This window comes from Mustela putorius, unplaced genomic scaffold (assembly GCF_011764305.1).
Source record: "Mustela putorius furo isolate JIRA1106 unplaced genomic scaffold, ASM1176430v1.1 tig00003903_pilon_pilon_pilon, whole genome shotgun sequence".
Classification (NCBI taxonomy): Eukaryota; Metazoa; Chordata; class Mammalia; order Carnivora; family Mustelidae; genus Mustela; species Mustela putorius.
Window position 1 is genome coordinate 1,826,593 of NW_025422051.1, and position 25,644 is coordinate 1,852,236.

At 42.7% G+C, this 25,644-nt stretch overlaps 1 protein-coding gene across 1 annotated transcript in view; it reads right to left on the reverse strand.

Moving 5' to 3' along the window:
• The window catches only part of PAGE4 (PAGE family member 4), a 155,274-nt gene extending 131,508 nt beyond the window's left edge, over positions 1-23,766 (reverse strand). Inside the window, exon 1 of the mRNA XM_004755106.3 lies at positions 23,511-23,766. The gene's annotated coding sequence lies outside the window, so the exon portion shown is untranslated. The remainder of the gene's footprint in view (positions 1-23,510) is intronic.
• Positions 23,767-25,644: the final 1,878 nt, after the last annotated feature.

The following is a 25,644-nucleotide window of genomic DNA, read 5'->3' on the forward strand; positions in this document are numbered from 1 at the left end:
AGTATAAAATGGTGCAGCTGGGGTAGAAAACAGGTCAGCGGTTCCCCAAAAAGTTAAACATTGAACTGCCATATGACCCAGCATCCTGTTCTTTGGTATACACCCGAGAGAAATGAAAACATATGTCCACACAAAAGATTTGTACACAAATGTTCACAGCAGCATTATTTACAGTCACCAAAAATGGAAATCACCTAACTGTCCATCTGCCGATGAACAGATACACAAAATGTGGCGCACCAATACAACAGAATATTATTCAGCCAAAGTAAAGCACTAATACTTGGTATAACATGGTCCAACCTTGAGAACATTATGCAAAGTGGAGGAAGCCAGGCACAAAAGGCTGCATTTTGTACAATGCCACTGAAATAAAATGGTCAACATAAGCAAATCCATAGAGACAGAAAAGAAGTTAGCAACGACCAGGGCCTGGGAGGAGGGGAGAATGGGCCAAATGACTGCTTATGGGTACAGGATTTCTTTGGGAGGTGATGAAAATGTTCTAGAATTAGTTACTAGTGATGGTTGCACATTTTTGTGAATATACTAAAAAGCACACTGAATTATACAGTTTTAAAAATGCTATGATTCTCTTTAGAGGCACGTTGTGTAGTTACCTCTTGGGATGAGAGAGGCGTGTCTTCTAACTTTTGCAGCTTTCCTGAATGTACATCCTTCTGGACACCTGCATAGTATAGACCCTCTTTTGGTCTCTTGATTGTCTCGTCTTCTTCTTCAGACACACCTCCACTATCTTCTATCTTGGTACATGAGTCCATTAGTTATGACCACCAAATGCTGATGGAGGCCCAAAGAGAGGATGTGAGAAGGTACCAAGGGCCACTTTGTAAAATAAAATATTTTAAGTGATACTGTAAGAACCACAGAATATTCTCGATTTAGGAGTTAATGTTTTCTTCTTTTTTTCCCTTCTGCTTTTATCTCTCTATGGACTTAGAAAATATAAACTGCCATAGACTCTTGTAGTTTTTTTTTTTTAATTAAAGATTTAAAAAAGTATTTGTTTGACACACAGAGAGACACAGCGAGAGAGGGAACACAAGCAGGGGAAGTGGGAGAGGGAGAAGCGGGCTCCCCGCAAAGAGGCCAATGTGGGGCTTGATCCCAGGACCCTATGATCATTATCCGAGCTGAAGGCAGACGCCAAACGACGGAGCCACCCAGGCTCCCCAGTCTCTTGTACTTTTAATCACATGAGGCAGACCTGCAAGGCCCTAAATTGCAGCTCTAATGCCCTTTTGCTCCCTCTGCTTCACCATCTACAAATATTTAGCCCGTCTTTAATTTCTCTCAAGCAGGGCCTTCCAAAAATGACTGATCCACCAATCTCTAATAAGTTGCTTGATTTTTTTTAAAAAAAGATTCTATTTATTTATTTGGCAGACAGAGATCACAAGTAGGCAGTGAGACAGGCAGAGAAAGGAGGGAAGCAGGCTCCCTGCTGAGCAGAAGGCCGGATTCGGGGCTTGACCTGAGCTGAAGGCAGAGGCTTTAACCCACTGAGCCACCCAGGCACCCCAAGTTGCTTGATTTTAAGATAAGACCTTCATGGTTGTTTTTTTTAAAGATTTATTTATTTATTTGACAGACAGAGATCACAAGTAGGCAGAGAGGCAGGTAGAGAGAGAGGGGTAAGCAGGCTCCCTGCTGAGCAGACAGCTCAATCCGAGAACCCAGGGACAATGACCCGAGCCGAAGGCAGAGGTTTTAACCCACTGAGCCACCCAGGCGCCTGAGTTTCATGTTTTATCTTTCTCCCTATCACTAACATTTTACCAAAGGTCTAATATATAGAACCTAATATATGTTCTAAACCAGCCATCCTCAACCCCAGATACATGTTCAGATAATCTGGGAAATGAGTTTTGAATGTTGATGCTTGAACCCCAGACCCAGCTTGATTGGTAATAAGGTGGGCCTGATAATTGGTATTTTTAAAAGTTCACCTAGACAATTCCAAGGGGCAGACAGGGTTAATGAAAACTGTATTTAAAAATAATTTATTATTTTTAAATTTAGATTTACTAAATATATTTTTATCAAGCAATATAGCTATAAAGTTCTAAAAGTCTAGTGATACTTTCTAAGGCTTTTAAAAATGCAATGTCTGGGGTCCCTGGGTGGCTCAGTGGGTTAAAACCTCTGCCTTCAGCTTGGGTAGTGGTCCCGGGGTCCTGGGATTGAGCCTCACATCAGGCTCTCTGCTCAGCGGGGAGTCTGCTTTCCCCCCTCTCTCTGCCTACTTGTGATCTCTGTCTGTCAAATAAATAAATAAAATCCTAAATAAATTACTTAATTAAAAAAAATTAAAATGCAATGTCTTTTCTTTAAAGAATTTGTTTGTCAGAGAGCGCACAAGCAGAGGAGCAACAGGCAGAGGGAGAAGCGGGCACCCCACTGATCAGGGAGCCCAAAATGGAGCTTGATCCCAGGACCCTGGGATCATGACCTGAGCCGAAGGCAGACACTTAACCGACTGAGCCACCCAGGTGCCCCCAAAAATGCAATGTCTTGTTCTACTCTTACCCATCTCTGATTCTCATTCCCCAGAGACAACCACATTCAACCCTTTTAACTCTTTCCTTAAATTATTTGCCTCTATTTATCAGTGCTATTATTATACTGATATTTATTATTTTCCATTTTATCTATTATAAATTGACTTGCTACTACAGAAGATAAAGATCTACCTCTTTTCTTCCAGCATTTTGCACACATGCTTTGCCTTCCTCCCATCTTCCCAGCAGATTTATATCATGGTTTGGGGTTAAAGCAATAATCAGTGTTAACATAATTATGGCCACGTAAATATAATAAAATGGCAAACGTGTACCCTAACATATCAATAATTAACTTAAATATAAATAGTTTAATTATACCAATTAAAAGAGATATTAGCAGCATAGATTTAAAAAATTAATCTAATCATATACTGTCTGTAAGAAACCCACTTCAGGGACACCTGGGTGTCTCAGGTGGTTAAGCATCTGCCTTTGGCTCAGGTCATGATTCCAGGGTCCTGGGATCGAGCCCCACATCGGGCTTCCTGCTCAGTGGGGAGCCTGCCTCTCCCTCTCCCTCTGCTGCTCTTCCTGCTTGTGCTCTCTTGCACTCTGTCAAATAAATAAATAAAGTCTTTGAAAAAATAAAAAGGAAAAGAAACCCACTTCAAATACAATCATATAGGTAGGTGAAAAGTAAAAGGATAGAAATATGAATATAATGCAAACATTAATTTTTTAAAAGCAGGAGTGACTGTATTAATATTAAAGTAGACTTCAGGGCGCCTGGGTGGCTCAGTGAGTTAAGCCTTTGCCTTCGGCTCAGGTCATGATCTCGGGGTCCTGGGATCGAGTCCCACATTGGGCTCTCTGCTTGGCAGGGAGCCTGCCTTCTCCTCTCTCTCTCTCTGCCTGTTTGTGATATCTCTCTCTCTCTCTCTCTTTCTGTCAAATAAATAAATAAATAAATCTTTAAAAAAATAAAGTAGACTTCAGAGCAAAGATAATTACTAGAAACAAAGGACATTACACAATGGTAAAAGAAGCAGTTCACTAAGAAGAGATACTGAGGCAGAAAAAGCATCTACAAAATCCAGAACCCATCCATGATTGTTAAAAAAAAAGAAAACTCATCAAACTAGGAATAGAGAAAAATTTCCTTGACTTGATAAAGAATATTTATAAAAAACTTGTAATTAATATTGTATTTAATAGGGAAAGACTGAATGCTTCTCCCATAAGATGAGGAACAAAGCATCTTTCTTTTTTTTAAAGATTTTATTTATTTATTTGACAGAGAGAGATCACAAGTAGGCAGAGAGGCAGGCAGAGAGAGAAGGGGAAGCAGGCTCCCTGCCGAGCAGAGAGCCTGATGTGGGATTCGATCCCAGGACCCTGAGATCATGACCTGAGCTGAAAGCAGAGGCTTAACCCACTGAGCCACCCAGGTGCCCCTACCCATCTTTCTTATTCAACATTCTACTTAAAGCTGTTAACAGTGGAATAAGACAAAAAGGCAAAAGAAAAAATAGAATAAATTTTAAAATGCAGATTTTTTTGTCTTTACTGCATTTATTTTTTATTTTTTTATTTAACATGTAATGTATTATTTGTTTCAGGAGTACAGGTCTGTGATTCATCAGTCTTACACAACACCCAGCGCTCATCGCAACAAATACCCTTCCCAATGTCCATCACCCAGCCACCCCATCCCTTTCACTCCCCTCCCCTTCAGCAACCCTCAGTTTGCTTCCTGGATTAAGAGTCTCCTCTGGTTTCATCTTGTTTCATTTTTCCCTCTCTTCTCCTATGATCCTCTGCCTCATTTCTTAAATTCTGCATATCAGAGAGATCACATGATAATTGTCTTTCTCTGACTGACTTATTTTGCTCAGCATAATACCCTCTGGCTCCATCGATGTCATTGCAAATGGCAAGATTTCATTTTTGATGGTTGTGTAATATTCCATTGTATACAACATATACCACATCTTTTTTTTCCCCCTCAGGTAAAGGTTATATTTGAGAGACATAAATATAGACAGAATAAAATTTTACTTCCCCAACAAAAATCTTCCACAAACCTGCCTTGTATATAAACCTCTTCCCCAATATCTATGGCATTCCTCTATCATACTGATGTTGTGATGGCCTACGAAATGCTCTCTACACTTGTTGCCCCCCAACTCTGGCCTTATTTTCATTCATATATAAATTTTTAAATTATCTGCTAGTCCCCCTACACACACACCTCTTGTAGCCCTAACTGATGTCTTTCCCACTGATAAACCCCAAAAATGTCTATAGCTCTCATTGCCAGACCAATAACACCTTTTGTATCCTCCAGTCTGTCACTTAAGTCTGAGCGAGCCAATGGATCATGATGCTATTTGAGGGTCGGGAATGGGACTAATATAATTATCTTATTCCCAAAAGAGCCCAGCCTCATGTTAGGACTCAATAATTGAAGTAACTCTGGAAGATTTTCCAGAGTTTAATAAAAATTAAATTCCTTGATTCTACTGAGAAAATATTGCACTCTTCCAAAAAGAAGAATGGCCTCAGTTTATACTAATTTTATACCACATCTTTTTTATCCATTCATCTGTCGATGGACATCCGGGCTCTTCCCATAGTTTGGCTATTGTGGACATTGCTACTATAAACACTGGGGTGAAGGTGCCCCTTCGGATCACTGTATTTGTATCTTTGGGGTAAATACAGTGTAATTGCTGGGTCAAAGGGTAGGTGTATTTTCAACTTTTTTAGGAACCTCCATACTGTTTTCCAGAGAGGCTGCACCAGCTTATGCAGATTTTTTTTAAATGAAGAAATAAAAGTATCCCTATTTGTAAAGCTCTGTATAAGTAATCCCAAGAAATCTACAAAACAAACAAACCTTCTAAAACCTCCTCCCAGAACTAATAAGTGAGTTTGGCAAGGTTTCAGAATACAAAGTCAGCACTCAAAAACCAATTGTATGTATGTATGTTTTATATATATATACATACATACAACAAACTTGTGAAAACCAAAATTTAAAACACAGTACCACTTATGTTTGTGTCAAAGAAAATGAAATACTTAGATATACAGTTGACCCTTGAACAATGCAGGGGCTGGGGTGCTGACCCCTGTGCAGCTGAAAATCTCTGTATAACTTTTGACTCCCCAAAAATGTAACTACTAATAACCTACCATTGACCAGAAGCCTTACAATAGCATAAACAGTCAATTAACACATATTTTGTGTATTGTTATGTGTATCATATACTGTATTCTTACAACAAAGTTAGCTAGAGAAAAGAAAATGTTTTTAAGCAAACCATAAAAGGAAATACATTTACAATACTGTACTGTAAAATATCCAGATATAAATAGACCCATGCAGTTCAAACCCATGTTGTTCAAGACATAACTATAAGATCTACAAGTGTGTATAGGACCTGTATGCTGAAAATTACAAAATGCTGATGAAAGAAATCAAAGACCTAGATAAATGGAGAAATATGCCATGTTTATAGATTGAAAGATCCAAAATAATAAAGCTGCCAATTCTCTCCAAATCTATAGGTTTAATGTATTCCCTATCAAGGTGTTCTGTAGACAAGCTTATTCTAAAATTTATATGGAGGGGTGCCTGAAGTCAGTTAACTGTCTGTCTTCAGTTCAGGTCCTGATCCCGGGGTCCCAGGATGAAGCCCCGTGTAGTGTAGGGTTCCCTGCTCAGTGGGGAGTGTGCTTCTCCTTCTCCTTTTGCCCCTCCCCTACTCATGCTCTCTCTCCCTCTCTCAGATAATTAAATCTTAAAAGTAAAATAAAACAAAATAATATTTATATGGAAAGGCACAAACCTTAAGATAGCAATATTAAAATAAAATTTTAAATAAAACATACTTAATTTTTAATTTAAATTTAGTTTTAAGCTAATTTCAAAATATTTAATTAAAAATAAAATGATTTTTTAAAAAGAATAAGTTGGGAGGGATCACTCTACCTGATGAAGTGCTTACTACATAGCTATAGTAATCAAGGTAATTACTGTATTAACAGAGATACAGATATAATCAATGGAACAGAATCAAAAACCCATAAATAGACCCACACAAATAACACCCAACTGTTTTTTGACAAAGATGCAAAAACAATCCAAGGGAGGAACCATAGCCTTTTCTTTTCTTTTTTAATATTTTACTTATTTATTTGACAGAGAGAGATCACAAGGAGGCAGAGAGGCAGGCAGAGAGAGAGGGGGAAGCAGGCTCCCCACTGAGCAGAGAGCCTGATGTGGGGTTTGATCCCAGGACCCTGAGATCATGACCCGAGCCAAGGGCAGAGGCTTAATCCACTGAACCACCCAGGCGCCCCAACCATAGCCTTTTCAACAAATGGTGCTGGAGCAACTGGATATCTACAAGCAAAACAAAACAAACGAAACAAAACAAAAAAACCCTTAACCTGAACCACAAACCTTGTACAATTAACTGAAAATGGATCATGGAGTTAATGTAAAATGTAAAACTGTTTTAGAAACAAGCTTTTAGAATCAGAACATAGGAAAAAATCTTTGGGACCTCAGACTCAATAAAAGTTCTTAAACTTGACACCAAAAGCACAATCCTTAAAAGGAAAAATTGATGATTGGACTTTATCAAAATTAAAGACAGTTTCCATTGAAAGACTCTGTTAAAAAGATGAAAGATGGGGCACCTGGGGGGCTCAGTGGGTTAGGGCCTCTGCCTTCAGCTCAGGTCATAATCCTGGGGTCTTGGGATCGAGTCCTACATCGGGCTCTCTGCTCAGTGGGGAGCCCGCTTCCCCTTCTCTCTCTGCCTGCCCCTCTGCCTACTTGTGATCTCTCTCTCTGTCAAATAAGTAAATAAATAAATAAATTTTTTTTAAAAGATGAAAGATGGGGTGCCTAGGTGGCTCAGTCATTAAATGTCTGCCTTTGGTTCAGGTCATGATCCTAGGGTCCTGCAATGGAGCCCCTCACCGGGCTCCCTACTTGGCAGGAAGCCTGCTTCTCCCACTCCTTCTGCTTGTGTTCCCTCTTTCGCTGTGTCTCTTTCTGTCAAATAAATAAATAAAATCTTTTTAAAAATAAATAAAGTATAACTATCCTAAATACCTAGTATAATATTTAAAAAAACAAAAAAAGGGATGCCTGGGTGGCTCAGTTGGTTAAGCGGCTGCCTTCAGCTCACATCATGATCCCAGCATTCTGGGATCGAGTCCCACATCGGGCTCCTGCTTCTCCCTCTGTCTCTGCCTGCTACTCTCTCTGCCTGTGTGCGCTCTCTCTCTCTCTCTCATGAATAAATAAATAAATAAAATCTTTTTTTAAAAAAGATGAAAAGACTTGTTACAGACTGGGAGAAAATATTTGCCGGCCCCATATCCGACCAAGGCCTTCTATCTAGTATATATAAAAACCTCTCAGAGCACAACAATAAAAAGCAAACAATCCACGTAGGAATGGCAAAAGACATGAACATACATTTCACCAAAAAGGAAATATAGATGGTAAGCAAGTATCTGGAAAAATGTTCAACATCACTAGCCATTAGAGAAATGTAAATTAAGACCAACATGTGGGGCGCCTGGGTGGCTCAGTGGGTTAAACCTCTGCCGTTGGCTCAGATCATGATCTCAGGGTCCTGGGATGGAGCCCCGCATCGGGCTCTCTTCTCAGTGGGGAGCCTGCTTCCTCCTCTCTCTCCGCCTGCCTCTCTGCCTACTTGTGATCTTTGTCTGTCAAATAAATAAAATAAAATCTTAAAAAAAGAAAGACCAACATGTGCTATCACCAGGCACCTATTAGAACAGTTGAAATAACAAAATAGTGATAAATACCAAATGCTGCTGAGGACACAGAGAAACTGGATCTCCACACATTGCTGGTGTGAATGTAGGATGGTACAGCCAGTTTGGAGAAGGGGCGGTGATAGAGTGAATACAAAGATGTAACATGAACGGGTTCTTCGGTGGTGATGGACCAGTTCTGGATCTTGACTGTGATAGTAGCATAAAACTACACACATACACACAAATGCAGGTTTTTTAATGGTAAAAACTGAATGAGGTCTATATTCTAACAGTAATATACCAATGTCAGTTTCCCAGTTTTGATAGTATACTATAGCTAGGTAAGATGTCACCATTGGGAGAAGCTGGATGAGGCTGAGGTTATCCTATTTTTGTAATTTCCTGCAAGTCTATACTTATTTCAAAATAAAAAAAAACCTTTAAGAAATCTATTGCCCCTCCCCAAAAGTCTGCCCCTTCTGACCATTAGGCTGGGCTTCCTGTGACCTAAGCTGGCCAGTCAGCATCAGCCTCCCTCTTAGGCACAATATTTGGATAAAGAGAGATCACATTACACAAGTCAGCCAGTCAGAGTTCCCCTTGGGAACTTTCTTGCCAACCGAGGAAGAAAACATGAGGAGCCCTGATAATGCAATTTGAGCCCCTAGATCCAGCTGTGTCTCAAAGCATAGAACACTGCATTTCCCAATTGTGCAAGCTAGTAAATTCCTCTAAAAACATCAGTGTATGATAGGGAGGATCCAAAAGGCCAGCAGTCACAATAATTACGAACTACAGTTTTTGCCTTGTTTCTGTTTCCTTCTATCAAGTCACTCTGAGTCTCTGAAAACATGGGCTAGAAATTGAGCCACATCCATTAAAGAGCTTAGATGGAAATAATGATGGTGCAGTTAGCATCCATGTAATGTTTGAGTGTAGAAATTTTCTGTGAATGCCTGAAATTATACCACAAAGAAATCTCCCTACCCTGTGCAGATAATGGGCCCCTCTGCCAATGAAATTCATTTCTGCTTAAGTTGAATGCAATAAACGCATAACACAAGGAAGCAGATGGAAGATCAGAGTCAGAAGTTAAGTCAACTTTTCCAGGTGTCAAGGAAGAGAATTTTAGAGAAATATAAAACAGATCTGAATCAAGTAAAAGGTGTTTAACTAGAGAAAAATATCCATATGGAAGATTATTATCTTGGGACAACAAGACAGCCTCAGTTGCCTAGGTGACTCCCACGGGAAGATGTTAGCCATGTGGCTTTCTTTATAATCTGGCAGGATAAGCTATTATCTCCAGGGTCTGACATCAGGAGCTTCATATAAATGGCCCTTGTTTGCCATCTTCCAGGGCATGGCAACATAAGTTCAATTAAGACAAGCCAGGGCCAAGGGGTGCCTGGGTGGCTCAGTGATTAAGCGTCAGCCTTTAGCTTGGGTCATGGTCCCGAGGTCCTGGGATCGAGTCCCACATGAGGCTCCCTGCTGCTTCTTCCTCTCCCACTCCCCCTGCGTTTGTTCTCTCCCTGTCAAATAAATAAATAAAATCCTAAAAAAAAAAAAAGACATGCCAGAGCCTAGAAGTAGACTCACTAAACCCTTCTCACAATGGAGCTGGCTCACCTTCAGATGTGGAGGCCAGGTGAATATAATGCCGAAGAGTTGTGACAGCAAATGGCAGAGGGCAGTCCAGGTCAGTAGTTAGGTGAGTTGGGTGAGGTGGCAGAGAAAGCTCCAATTTGAAGTGCCAAGCATTCTACCTAGTTCTCAGGGTATAGTTGTGTAGTTCAAGGAGCAGGCTACATATGGATGTGACTCTTGGAAGTCTAAGCAGGTTGTCAGTCAGACTTGGGGGCATCTTACAACAGGGGGCAAGACTATGGGTACTGGACTGGCTATGATAACCAAAACTTGATTCCATGGTAGTCAGTTGGGGAAAGGTATTAGGACATACTGGAAAGAAATAAGCACAGAGCTCTAATCTGAATTAATCCAGGGGAAGGGATATACCACCATGACAGATACTCAGGCTAAAGAAACAGAACAGAAGCCCAGTTCTGTGAAATGGGCTAAAAAGACCCAGAAATCAACTTAGAAGCAAGCAGAGAGGGGCCTGTGTGGCTCAGTCGGTTGTGTGTCTGCCTTCGGCTCAGGTCATGATCCCGGGGTCCTGGGACCTGGCCCCAGGTTGGGATCCTGCTCAGCGGGGAGTCTGCTTCTCCCTCTTCCTCTGCCTGCTGCTCCCCCTGCTTGTGCTCTCTCTCACTCTGTCAAATAAATAAATAAAATCTTAAAAAAAGAAAAGAAGCAATTTCCACTGAGAATAGATAGCATTTGTAGAAAATGAGGTAAGATTTAGCTTCTAGGTGGAAATTGAGGGGCCCCTTTTGGGGAAAAAAGGGGTACTAGTGACTGGGAACCCAGCTAGGAACATCAAGTTACCATCCTGAAACCTCCCTCAGGTCTATGTATGCCACTATTAAAGCTGGATTTTGTTTTTAGCAAAGGGCTATTCCATTCCTTTTAAGAAAATTTTCTATTAGTATAGGTGTCATAATTTAAATGGTTATCAGCCATTTATACCTTAGTATGAATTTGCTTACATTTTTCCTTCCTGAAAGCAGGTTTTGATGGGAATTGGAAGAAATTATTCTATAGCAGAGTCTTACTGAGAGGCTATGAGCCAGGCACTGTGCTATGCACTAGGGATACGAAGATGAGGCAAAGCACATACGCTTCATCTCTGAAGAATTTTATAAGCCTCTATATTAAAGTTGGGAAGGAAGCCACTAAAGGAAAAAATATGTGCAGGAGGAAATTTGGGTTGACTATAAACAAATATTTTCTTATTTTCCAGTGTTTCCAAGTATGACTCATTTCTCCATGGAAATCCCACAAATGAGCCTTGCCATTTTTTCACAGCCCTTAGCACAACATCCCTAATTCTTCAAATAGCATGAGGGCTTCTGTGTCCATGCTTACAGTCAGGAGCAGAGATGCTGGGAAGATCATTTTGTTCCACCTACTTGGATTTATTGACAAGGAAAACCCGGTCTAAAGAGATAAAGCAGCCAGAAGAAATCATGAAGGGAGTTCATGGCAGAAGCTCATGGATTTCTCAAAGCCTCTCTTTAGAACCTTCTCAACTACATCATAGCATCTCCTAACAATAAGCCAGGAATGCTATAATGATAGAGAAACCCCAGATCACTTGTTTTCCAATGTCTACCACATACACTTCAAACCCTCTGGCCTGGCTTTCAAAGCCTTCCGCTCTCTCTGCTCTACATGACTGCACTACTTGATCTTTCATTACTCATCTACTTCAATTATTTGACTCTTATATCACCTGTGCTTTTCTATTTCCATGCCCTTGCCTATGCCCTCCTTTCCCCCAGATATCCTGCTACCACCATCTCCAGGCAAAGAATTCGTACCAATTCTTCAGTGCATCCCATTCATAAAGACATCCACAGTCTCACCCACCAGTGAGTCATCTCTAACTATCTTTGTGCTTGTACCATTCCAATGGCTCTTACCACATAGTACCTCAGATGTATTTTGTTAACTGTCTTATCTGTCCTAATGAAAGACATGGACTCTAATGCATATCTGGAACTCCTCCAGAATTCCCAGCACGGTAAATTCCGGGCCTCAAAGATATCTGATAAATGAATGAATGAATGAATGAATGAATTGAGCTGAATTGAATTGAACTGAATTAACTTGAATTCCTGTGGTTGACCAAAAGGTGGAGATCAAATCACAGCAATGCTGTTTTAAAGTTTAGCCAGGCTGGGACAGACTAGATAGGCAAGAGAAGGAGAAACTAGAAAGAGGCTGCAGAGGAACCAATTAAGGGACTGTGATTATCATGGAATGAGGAGGTAAAAGTAGAGATCCAGATGGTAGAACTGGACCTGGACAAGAGATAGCAAACTAAAACACACTGCATGCAAGTCGACTATGACCCAGCAATTGCACTATTGGGTATTTACCCTAAAGATACAAACGTAGTGATCCAAAGGGGCACGTGCACCCGAATGTTTATAGCAGCAATGTCCACAATAGCCAAACTATGGAAAGAACCTAGATGTCCATCAACAGATGAATGGATCAAGAAGATGTGGTATATATACACAATGGAATACTATGCAGCCTTCAAAAGAAATGAAATCTTGCCATTTGCGACAACATGGATGGAACTAGAGCGTATCATGCTTAGCGAAATAAGTCAAGCAGAGAAAGACAACTATCATATGATCTCCCTGATATGAGGAGTGGTGATGCAACATGGGGGCTTAAGTGGGTACGAGAAGAATCAATGAAACAAGATGGGATTGGGAGGGAGACAAACCATAAGTGACTCTTAATCTCACAAAACAAACTGAGGGTTGCTGGGGGGAGGGGGTTTGGGAGAAGGGGGTGGGATTATGGACATTGGGGAGGGTATGTGCTTGGGTGAGTGCTGTGAAGTGTATAAACCTGGTGATTCACAGACCTGTACCCCTGGGGATAAAAATATATGTTTATAAAAAATAAAAAATTAATAAACAAACAAACAAACAAAACAACTCATGCATGCAAGTCGAAACATGAGGCCTGGAAGAGATAAAGAATAAAGTTTTAATTTGGGAGACAAAACATAAAGATGCCCTAGACACAAATAAGCACACAGCAACTGCCAAACTGTTTCGTGCTTTTCTCCATTTTTTTGGTAGTTTTATGGTTTTATTAACACAAATATGAGATGCACATGAGCTATCTATTCATTTCTTCACTGTGCAGTGTGGCATTGGAATTGGTGATGCTGATGGACAGCTGGGCTACTCTTTCCACAGTGGCTCGGTGGTTCTTGGAGGAGACATTGTGAGCAGCCTCGGCACAGTAAGATTTGTTGCACATCAGCAGCACCTGAGATAGATTAGGAATTTCTGGAAGCCACTGGGCAGTGTGTGCTCTGCTTTCTTGTTGCTTCTGTAACTGATGTTGGGCATCAAGGTCAGGCCCTTGATTCTTCTGTGCCCTATTGTCAATGCCTCTGAGTTTCCACCAGTTGCGCTTAATATTGACCTATCGGTCTGACTGGTGCCGGATGAACTCTTTGGTCCTCTTTTTGTTGTTGATGTTGTTGTTGTTGTAAGTTTGAGCCCCATGTTGAGTGTAGAGATTACTTAAAAATAAAATCTTTTTAAAATAGATTTTATTTATTTATTTATTTACTTATTTGACACAGAGAAAGAGAGAGATCACAAGTAGGCAGAGAGGGAGGCAGAAGTGAGGGGGAAGCAGGCTCCCCATTGAGCAGAGAGCCCAATGCAGGGCTTGATCCCAGAACCCTGAGATCATGCTTGGTCCCCTTTTTAATGATCTTGGGCTTCACAAGGGTTCTGAGGGCAGCCATGATACCAAGTAGGAGACGGCTGCCATCTCCACAGGCAGCACAAAGGAAGAGACTGCTTTCCTCCTTTTTGATTAAAGTTGTAAGATTAGCTAATAATCATTCATTTTTTTTTAATTTGTTGAAAGGTCTTAGAAATCTCTGAGGCACAGAAATGCAGGCTGTGTCCCCAGGAACTCTGCCCCGCACCTCCTCTCTCCCCACACCAGTGTTCTGTGGAGACACTTTTCCAAAGAAGACATCCAGATGGCCAAGAGACGCATGAAAAAATGTTCCATATCACTCATCATCAGGGAAATACAAATCAAAACCACAATGCTATGTCACCTCAGAGCAGTCGGAATGGCTAAAATTAACCAGTCAGGAAGCAACAGATGTTGGCCAGGATGCAGAGAAAGGGGAACCCTCTTCCACTGTTGGTGGGAATGCAAGCTGGTGCAGCCACTCTGGAAAACAGTATGGAGGTTCCTCAAAAAGTTAAAAATAGGGGTGCCTGGGTGGCTCAGTGGGTTGAAGCCTCTGCCTTCGGCTCGGGTCATGATCCCGGAGTCCTGGGATCGAGCCCCGCATAGGGCTCTCTGCTTGGCATGGAGCCTGTTCCTCCTCTCTCTCTGACTGCCTCTCTGCCTGCTTGTGATCTCTGTCTGTCAAATAAATAAAATCTTTCAAAAAAATTTTTTTTTAAATTTAAAAATAGAGTTACCCTACAAGTCAGCAATTACACTACTAGGTATTTATCCAAAGGATACAAACAGAGTGATCTGAAGGGGCACAAGCACCCCAATGTTTATAGCAGCAATGTCCACAATAGTCAAATTATAGACGGAGCCCAGATGTCCACTGACTGATGAATGGATAAAGAAGATGTGATATGTGGGGAGGGGGGTGTGTATGTGTATGTGTGTATATTATATTCCATTACATATACGGTATATATGTATAGAGGTGGTATATGGAATATATATACATATAAATACACACAATGGAATATTACTCAGCCATCAAAAGAATGAAATCTTGCACTAGAGTGTATTATGTTAAGCAAAATATGTTAGAGAAAGACAAATACCATATGATTTCATTCATATGTGGAATTTAAGAAACAAAAGTGATGAACACAAGGGAAGGGAAGGAAGAAATAAAATAAGATAAAAACCAAGACAGAGGCAAACCATAAGAGACCCTTAACTCTAGGAAACAAACTGGGTTGCTGGAGGGGAGGTCGGTGGGGGGATGGGGTAAATGGGTGATGGGCACTTGTTATAATGAGTGATGGATGTTCTATGCAAGTGATGAATCACTAAATTCTACCCCTGAAACTAATAACATACTATATGTTAACTAACTTGAATATAAATAAAATCCAAAAATAGTAAAAAAAAAAAATAGCCCAAAGGTAGGTGCACACCAAATGGCCAATAACTGATAAATGGATAAACCAAATGTGGTTTATCTATGCAATGGAATATTATTCAGCCTTTAAAAAGAATGGAGTACTGATACATGCTAAAAAGTAGGTGAACCTTGAAAGCATTATGAGAGAAATCAGTCACAAAAATCACAAGTTGTATGATCCCATTTATATGAAATGTTCAGAACAGGCAAGTCCATAGAAACAGAAAGTAGATTAGTGGTTGCCTGGGTTGGTGGGGAATAAGAGCTGACTTCTAATAGGCATTAAGTTCTTTCAGAGGGGACAAAATTGGTCTAAAATTAGATTGCAGTAACAGTTGCTTGACCTTGTAAATACATTTAAAAACCACTTTTCAAAGGTGAATTGTGTGGTATGTGCATTACATCTTAGTAAAGCTGTCTTTTTTATTTTCCAATTTAAATTTTTAGAACCTCTTACTCTAGGGCAGTGGTTCTCAGTGGACAGCAAGGGGATGATTTTGTCCCCCAGGTGCCATTCGGCAATATCTAGAGACAGTTTTGATTGTTCACAACCTGGGGAGGTGCTCCTGGCCTCTGGTGGCTAGAGGTCGGGGATGCTACTAACATCCTACAAAGCACAGGACAAGGCCCCACAACAAGGAAATATCCGGCCCCAAATGTCAATAGAGACTTGGCTGAGACACCCTGATCAAGGGTGAAAGTGCTTTAAAATAAAAATGACCGGGGGGCGCCTGTGTAGCTCAGTGGGTTAGGCCGCTGCCTTTGGCTCAGGTCATGATCTCAGGGTCCTGGGATCGAGTCCCGCATGGGGCTCTCTGCTCAGCATGGAGCCTGCTTCCTTCTCTCTCTCTCTGCCTGCCTCTCAGTGTACTTGTGATTTCTCTCTGTCAAATAAATAAATAAATAAAATCTTTAAAAAAAAAAAAAATGACCGGGAGCACCTGGGAGTCGCGGTCATTAAGCATCTGCCTTTGGCTCAGAGTAGGATCCCAGATTCCCAAGATCGAGTCCCACATCAAGCTCCCTGCTCATCAGGGAGTCAGCTTCCCCCTCTGACCTTCACCCTACTTGTGCTCTCTCTCTCTCTTTCACTTGTGCACGTGTGCACGTGTGTGCACACGCATGCTCTCAAATAAATAAAATCCTTAAAAATATAATTAAATTAAAATGACTGTTCTTAGTACTCTCATCAGGGTTTGTTGTTGTTGCTCTTTTATGGCATTTGTTACTGACCCTCACCCCCAAATACCTATGGGGCTCAGGAGTTGCCTTACATGTTTTGCAACTGGCCTCTCAGGGGTAAAGCAGCCATTAGGATGCATGAATTCATGTTTATAGCAGTGATCAGCTTCTCCCCTCTCATAATGGTTGGAAACCTCTTCAGGATTAGTCAGAGCTCTTGAAAATAGTTATGCAACAGTTTTTCAAGATAGTTATCATTCTACAAAATGGAGATCTTAACATTCTAACTAAAGTACCTAATTTAGAAAGTAAGGAAACATCCCTATGTTATAGTCTAGAGAAGTTAAATCTATGCTTTCAAAAGAGACCTTACATGAAATGCATGCATGAGCCAGCAAGTGTATTTAGCGATATATATTCATACAAAAGATGCATTATAAAGCTAGAGGAAGGGATGCCTGGGTGGCTCAGTGGGTTAAACCACTGCCTTCGGCTCAGGTCATGATCCCAGGGTCCTGGGATCGAGTCCCGCATCGGGTTCCTTGCTCAGCAGGGAGCCTGCCTCTCTCTCTCTGCCTCTGCCTGCCTCTCTGCTTCCTTGTATGCTTTCTCTCTCTCTCTTTCTGACAAATAAATAAAATCTTAAAAAAAATGTTTAAAAAAAAAAAAGCTAGAGGAAGTGGCAAGGCCGGACAAGTTATTCACCAAATGAAGGCCAGTGCCTACGGAAAAATTTTGTGACAGGCAAGTTAAAGTAAGCTGAGGAAAGCCACAGGGCCAGCCCTCTACAGGCACACCTTGTTTTTTTATTTGTTTGATTGTTTTTCAAGATTTTATTTAATTATTTATTTGACAGAGAGAGAAAGACAGCGAGAGAGGGAACACAAGCAGCAGGGAGCTGGAGAAGGAGAAGCAGGCTTCCCGCTGAGCAGGGAGCCTGATGTGGGGGCTCGATCCCAGGATACTGGGATCATGACCTGAGCCTAACGCAGACGCTTAACCACTGAGCCACCCGGGGGCCCCTGTTTGTTTGTTTTTTAAAGATCTTATTTATTTATTTATTTATTTGTGTGAGAGAGAGGGGGAGAGAGCGCACAAGTAGGGGGAAGGGCAGAGAGAGGGCAGAAGCAGATTCCCCACTGAGCAGGGAGCTGGTGGCAGGGCTTGATCCTAGGACCCTGAGATCATAACCAGAGCTGAAAGCAGACACCTAACCGACTGAGCCACCCAGGTACCTCTGGGCACACCTTATTCTATTGCACTTTACAGTGTTTTGCAAATACATACAACATTGGGAGGCTGGAAGGAAACGTTTGTTTTCAGGAGTCAGCCTCCCTTCCCTGTTTTACTGGTTTCCGTCAGGGACACTTCTCATATGCCTAGAAGCCTTGTTCTTTTCACCTTACCCCTATCACACTTCTAACACAACCACTTCTCCAAAAACAAAGATCTGACATGATCTTCACCTGGATGGCTGATAATGTCTAAATTTTACATAGCCCAAGGGTGTGTGTGTTATAAATGTTATCAGAGCCTTTAGCCAAAGGAATGAGAGTGTAAAATTGGAAACTTGAGACTTGCTAGATAGGGCTATGGAATTAGCACATCACAGCAACAACAAGGATAAATCTAAAAATAATTACGCTGAGCGAACGAAGCCAGATGAGAAAGAATATATACAGTATGATCCCATTTATATAAAATTCTAGGAAATACAAACAAAGAGCAGACAGTGGTTTCATGGGGATAGGACAGTAGGAGCAAAGGCTGGGAGGGAGGAATTTCCAAAGGAGGATAAGGAAACTGTTGGGGGAGATGCATACGTTCACTATCTCGATTGTAGAGCTGCTTTCACAGGTGTATGTATATGCCAAAACTCATCAAATCACCTATACTTTAGGGGCACCTGGGTGGCTCACTTAGGCATCTGCCTTTGGCTCAGGTCATGATCCAATGTCCTGGGACAGAGTCCCGCATTGGGCTCCTTGCTCAGCTGGATGCCTGCTACTCCCACTCCCTGTGCCACTCCCCTTGCTTGTGCCCTCTGTGGGTGTGTGTGTGTCAAATAAATACATAAAACCTTTTTAAAAAATGAATAACTGAATGAAAGGGAGATGGTTCACGGTGAATTAGCTAGGCTAACACCTCCCGGAGCCGCCAATACCCCTCCTCCGGGAAGTCAATACTGCCCCCCTTGACCGCTTGGTTATTCATCCTGAGACCCTGTGCACAAACTCATTTCAAGGACCGGCTCAAAAGCCCCAACCAAATCTGTCCTCCCAGAGCCCTGGTTGTGGAAATGATCAAACGGTGACCTCAGAGTGCTGGCCTGCGATGGGTTATCCCTGCTGGAGGGGGAAGAGGGTGACAGATGCCTCTTTTCCTCCCCACAACCATACCAAATGGATGCCTGGCATGTTGCCAGTGGGTCAAGGCTTTAGGGACATCACTGGGATACCAGCACCCCCTTCCTGTGTGGCTGCCGATTCTGCAATTTGTTCAATGCTATGCTCTAAGCTACACAAAATCTCTTTTCTTTTGCGTGCCAGCCTCCCACCTATTTCAAGTGTCTTGAGGCTTTGGCAAGAAGCAACTGGAACCAGAAGTTCCTGCTTTACTGTGGGCTCTGAAACAGCAGCCCATCCCTCAGCCCGAGGGTTCTTCAGAGGGTCCCTGACTGAATCCAAGAGCAGGTGTCACAGAGGTCTCTTCTCCTCACCTCAAAAAGGCTCCTCTTCTCAGAAACCAGAGATCTCTGAAGGTTGGGACACAGTCCAATGCCCAGCTCAAACAGTCAGGAGGGAAGCTGAATTTTTTACTTCCTCAGCTGGGCTTACGTAAAGCTGCAGTCTGGTTCTCAGTCCTGGACCCTGTATCCACACCCCTCAAAGTGAAATAGTGTCATCTCTGAAATTCTCCTGAACTCTGTGGTTCTCACTCAGCAACCGTGATGACTTCAGTTAAATCAGTTCACACTCCATAACAGTCTTTGTGAATAATTGCAGCTCCTGTGAAACAGGAAGCTTTTTATGGAGGGAAAAGCTCCAGCTTGGATGTTAATGAAGTTATGTCAAAATAAAACCCCAAATGTTTATTATAGGCGGGGATGATCAGTCCTCACTTACGCATTGTGTACCTACTGTGTACCCAGCTCTGTGTCGCACTGCACCCAGAGGGATGCCAAAAAAAGAGGGGGGTGTCAACGCTTTTTCTTTCTTTAAGAGAGCCCAAACTCTAGCAGGAATGAAAGGATGAAGGAGTTTAGGAATTTAGGAAGCATAAGAAGAGTAGGCTGTTCCATTCACACTGCGAAGGGCCAAGATGATCAGAGAGACAGATGATCAGAGTGACTCGAGAGCTAATCCTCAGGCAAGTTTACAGGACTGCGTGTGGAGCCTCTTCTTTGGGGCAAGTCAGGTACGAGGCCAAAGTCAATGATGAATTACCAGATCGAACAGCACAAATGAGCACTGTCAGGAATGACCGACGTGATAGCACTATTGGTTCTATGGGTATTAGAAGGATGACTAAGGAAATATGAACAACTTTGCACTAATAAATACAACAATTTAGATAAAATGGACAATTTCATCAAAAGAAAAAATTACCCAAGCTCACTCAAAAAGGAATAGGTAACTAGATAGCTTCATTGGCGAATCCTACTAAATACTTAAGGGGAGGGGGCAGCTGGCTGGCTCAGTAGGGAAGAGCAAGGGACTCTTGATCTTGGGGTCATAAGTTCAAGGTCCACCTTGGGTATAGAGATAACTTAAAAATAATAAAATCTTGGGGCACCTAGGTGGCTCAGTGGGTTAAGCCTCTGCCTTCGGCTCAGGTCATGATCCCAGGGTCCTGGGATCCATCCCCACATTGGGCTCTCTGCTCAGCGGGGAGCCTGCTTCCCCTTCTCTCTCTGCCTGCCTCTCTGCCTACTTGTGATCTCTCTCTCTCTCTCTCTGTGTCAAATAAATAAATAAATAATCTTTTAAAAAATAATAAAATCTTTAAAAAAGAAATAACTAGATGGCTTCACTGGCAAATTCTACCACATACTTAAGGGGGAAAATACCAATTCTACGTAGATTCTTTAAAACCGAAGAGGAGAAAATACTTCCCAACTCATTCTATGAGGCTGGCATTACAGCCTGACACAAAAATCAGACGAAGACATTAGACAAGAAAACTACAGACCCATGTTTTTGTAATCACAGACACAAAATTTAAAAATTTTATCATACCAAATACAACACTATAGTAAAAGGATAACACACCATGGAGCTAGGGTTTTATCCAGGGGTGCAGGGCAGGTTTAACATCTGAAAACCTATGCTCTTTCACCATGCTAACAAACAAAAAGAAAAAAAAATGATATGATCATTTCAACAGAGGTAGAAGAAAGCATTTTTAAAACTTCAGCATTGATTTCTGATAAAACCTCTCAGCGAACAAGGGACAGAAGAAACATTACTCAGCCTGATAACAGGCGTCTGTGGAAAATCACAGCTAACACCATACTTAATGGTGAAAGATTGAATGCTTTCTCTCTGACCTGAGAAACAGGACAGGGATTTCCGCTCTCATCACTTCTATTCAATACTGTACTAAAAGTCGGAGCCACTGCAGTCAGGTAAGAAAAAGAAATAAAAGGCATCCATATTGGAAAATAAAAAGTAAAAAGTTATTACGATCACCTATATGACCATCCATGTAGCAAATACAATAGAAGCTATAAAAAAAAAAAGTTAACGAAATGAAAAATTCTAAACAAAATTTTGGCAAATTGGAAAATGAAATTAAGAAAACAATTCTACTCACAGTAGCATCAAAAATAGAAAATACTCGGGTATAACTCTGACAAAAGATATGTAAAACTTAGACACAGAAAACTACAAAACATTGCTGAGAAAAATGAAAGACATAAATAAGTAGCCAGGTATACCATGTTTATAGATCAGAAGACTCAGTATTGTTAAGATATTAATTCTACCCAGACTGCTCTATAGATTCAACACAATCCACTCAAAATCCCAGCAGGTGTGTTGGCTTTTGGCTTTGGGGTTTGTCTGGGCAGCTATTAACAGTCCCGTTCCTATGCATTCTCCAGAAGAGGAGTATAATGTGGGGATTTCACTTTTTTATTTTTAAAGATTTTATTTATTTATTTGACAGAGAGAGATACAGCAAGACAGGGAACACAAGCAGAGGGAGTTGGAGAGGGAGAAGCAGGCTTCCCACTGAGCAGGGAACGCATGCAATGCAGGTCTCCATCCCAGGACCCTGAGATCATGACCTGAGCTGAAAGCAGATGCTTAGCCACTGAGCCACCCAGCGCCACAGCGTGGGGGTCTTAGAGCCATGTTAGAGTCCATAGGGAAGACAGTCCTAAGTAGAGGCAGTTACATAAATAATGGCTTTTCAGCAGTCATTCTGATATAGAAAGATAGAGATCAGAGTGGAATTCTAAGAAGGAGCTAATGACAAGCACCACACTGGGGTCATGGCCCACAACAGCTAGCCTGACCTGGTCTACTTCAAGGGCTGGAATGGTGAGGGGACCTGAGACGAGAGTGAGTCAGCTCCAGACAAACTTCTTGCCAAGTTCTTTGAGTTCTGACTCTTGTATTCCTAGGCAATTTCAGACAACAGATGTAAACAGACTCTCTTCCCAGTCTGCCCTTGTCCTAGAAAAATGAGCTTCTGGTAAACGACAGCATCCTGATTAAAACAAACAGGAAGCATTCAGAAATCTTGACAGAAAAAAAACAAAATTGTATACTGAAGGCTGGGCAAATGGAGCCCTTCCTCTGTGTGATGACCCATATTAACACAACCAAAGAAAGTTATCTGGAAGAATACTCTCTCTGTGAGTTATCAATTTGATCAAGAGTTCGGTTCATTCGCATATGCTCACATACACTTTTAGAGTTTGCCTTTTTATCCCATACTTTCACTTTACTTCTATTTCTGACTATATAGCCTCCCCCACTTTATTATGCATCACAAGAGGAAATGTTGGAAATATAATGTTGTGAACACAAGCGTTGCCTTTAGATAAAATTAATGTGGTAGGCAACTCTCTCAGGTCCCCTCCTTCTTCCGGAGCTTTATATTATCGCTCAATAAACTTTGCTGCCCACCAAAAAAAATTTAATATTTAGTTTTAAAACTAGATTGCAGGGATGCCTGGGTGGCTCAGTCGTTACACATCTGCCTTTGGCTCCAGCCATGATCCTAGGGTCCTGGGATCAAGTCCCCCACTGGGTTCGTTGCTCAGCGGGCAGCCTGCTTCTCCCTCTGTCTGCTGCTCCCCCTGCTTGTTCTCCCTCTCTCTCTGACAAATAAATAAATAAAATCTTTTTAAAAAATAATACTGGATTGCAGTGTGGTTTCAAGATAAACCTGGTTTCAGGTCCTTAACGTATTTCTGGAATTAACAGCAAAAGGAAAAACCCACGTGGGGGGATATCCAATCCCGAAAGTACCAACTGCTGAGGGCCCGGGCTCCTCTAAGGAGCCCTGTTCTGTGGTCCTGGATAGTCGACCAGGCAGGATTTCTGCTTAATAAAGTGAGTTCTGTGAAATTTCCCTAAATCCCAAATCCAACGAATGCAATTTTAGCAGTGGAGAGAACGAATGAATGGAAGCGCTGCAAGAAAAAGTGCGACGGGACGCGCACCTGCTGGGCTTGTGACTGAGTTTAGGATGAGCGGGGAACACACGAAGTCAGCTCCCAACACCGTTGCACTAAGAGGCAGAGCATAGCTATGAGCCAGTAATCTCTGAATTTGGCTTCAGGACTACCACCTTCAGTCCCTTTGACAAGTTAACACACTGATGCACGGAGACGGGATTCGAACTTGCTCACCATCACGAAAGCCCCACTACCGTAGGCTTCGAACTCCTGTCAAGCATCCACCGCGCCTGCGCCCAGTGGAGCTGGGCGCGCGACCGGGGTGGGGCTGACGTCCCTTCTGCGCACCGGAGAACCGTGGGATTGGCGAAAGCTCGAGCTGACCAATGAGATCCCAAAACGAGCCTTGGGGCCCGCTCCCTTCTCCTGGGATCCAATCGCTAGGCCCTGCACGCGCAAGCCACCGATTCAAAGTCAAGGAACCAAGAAGGGCGGGGCCGAAGAAGCTGCGACGGAAGCCTGGGAAAGGTGGGGGTCTCGGTCGTGTAACGGTGCTTACCTGGGACTTGGCTGGGAACCGGGAGAATGAGCGGGGGCTGCGGACGGTCAAGGAAGTGCCACTCCTGCCTCCACCGGGGGCTTGTGCGCTATCCCCTTGTGTGGGGGTGGTAGCAGCCCTTAGGGCCTCTCCAGCCCACACAATGGTTTGTTCCAGAATAGACGCCCCCTACCCAGTGGTACCTCCCAGATCTGACTGTTCCATCTCTACCTCCTGAAGGGGTATTACCTGGGAGGACGGTTCCAACTTGGACTGTTCCTCCCTACCTCCTGTAGTCCCCCTAGTGGTGTGATCAAGGAAGCTTCTTTGCAGATATCGCGTGAACCATCCTCCTCACCCCCCCCCCGCCAACCCAGCCCCCCCGCTCTGCAGTGGACCCTTCCATTCCGGTCTCCCCGTGACACATACACACTGACCACGGACGTCCCCAGATGGACCGGCCCCGGCCCTGACCCTGAAGATCTTGCAGAGGCAAAGGTCAGGGAATCCAACCACCCACCTCAAAGCTCCCACTCCAGGAGTGGGCTGAGGATGTTGGTAATTGTGGACAGCATTGTGGCAACATCTGTCAAGATAAAAACCGGAAACTTCCTCCACTGGAATGTCAGCTCCACCAAAGCACAAACGTGTGCCTTTTATCTCCTTGATGTCTCCCCAGCACCTAGAGCAGTGTCCATCAATTACTAGGCACTCTTTAGGTGCTCCTTGAATGAGTGACTCTTTTGACTCAGCAATTCTACTTACAAGATCGTGTGCCAGGGCACCTGGGTGGCTCAGTTGGTTAAGCAACCGCCTTTGGCTCAGGTCATGGTCCCGGAGTCCTGGGATCGAGTCCCGTATCAGGCTCCCAGCTCCATGGGGAGTCTGCTTCTCCCTCTGACCTTCTTGCCTCTCATGCTCTCTCACTGTCTCTCAAATAAATAAATAAAAATATTAAAAAAAAAAAAGATCGTGTGCCAAAGAAACACACGTGTGCACACAGCTGTGTGTCCAAGTTTGGGGTGAACAAACTACCGGGAGAAAACACTCTAAATGACTATTTATAGCTAACAATTTGCAGAGTAGAATTAATGACTGGGGTTCATGTTATACCAGACCTGGACAGGATACAAAATGAATGGGCCCCTTTACCTGCAGGGATGAGGGGGAGCACCTTTTACAGAACACACAGTTAACAGGGAACAGCAGGTAGAATGGGTGCACGCGTGCGGAGAGAAGTGTGCAGCTCCAAGAGGCTAGTGTCTGACCCCTGTGGGAAGAATGGGGGCTGGGCTTTGTTGGCCTCAGTTCTGTCTCCACATTGCTCTTAGGGCTCTCCTAGATGAGTGGCCTTGGGGAGGACTAGCTCTGGCCTGGGACAGGACAGGTTTCCTGCCCAAGGATGGGGACTTAGCCATAGGACCACACTTTAAGAAAGACAGAAGGAGGGATGCCTGGGTGGCTCAGTCGGTTAAGCATCTTCCTTTGGTTCAGGTCATGATCCAAGGTCCAGACCGAATCCTCATCGGGCTCCCTGCTCGGCGGGGAATCTGCTTCTGCCTCTGCCTGTGCTCTCTCTGGCAAATAAATGACCATAATCTTTTTTAAAAAGCTGTAAGGAGGGCACCTGGGTGGCTCAGTGGGTTAAGCCTCTGCCTTCGGCTCAGGTTATGATCTCAGGATCCTGGGATCAAGCCCCGCATTGGGCTCTCTGCTCCACAGGGAGCCTGCTTCTCCGTCTCTCTCTCTCTGCCTGCCTCTCTGCCTACTTGTGATCAGTCTCTGTCAAATAAATAAGTAAAATCTTTTTTAAAAAGCTGTAAGGAAATAACTTTGGAGGGTAGTGCTATTATCAGCTTTGCCTTCCTTTCCCTTGGGTCCCTTCTTAAATGTCCTCGGGCTGGACTTTTAATTCAATACTTCATTTTTTTTTCACTACCAAGCATTTATTGAACATTTATTATATGTCAGGATGTGTTCTAAACTCTTTATACATATCAACTCCTATTATACTCCTTACAACAACCTAATGAGGTAGATAGTGTTGTTTTCTCCATTTTACAAATGAGGCATCTGAGAAACAGAGAGGTTTAGCAACCTGCCAGAGGTCACACAGCTGGAAAATCATGGAGCCAGGATTCAAACCAAGACCATC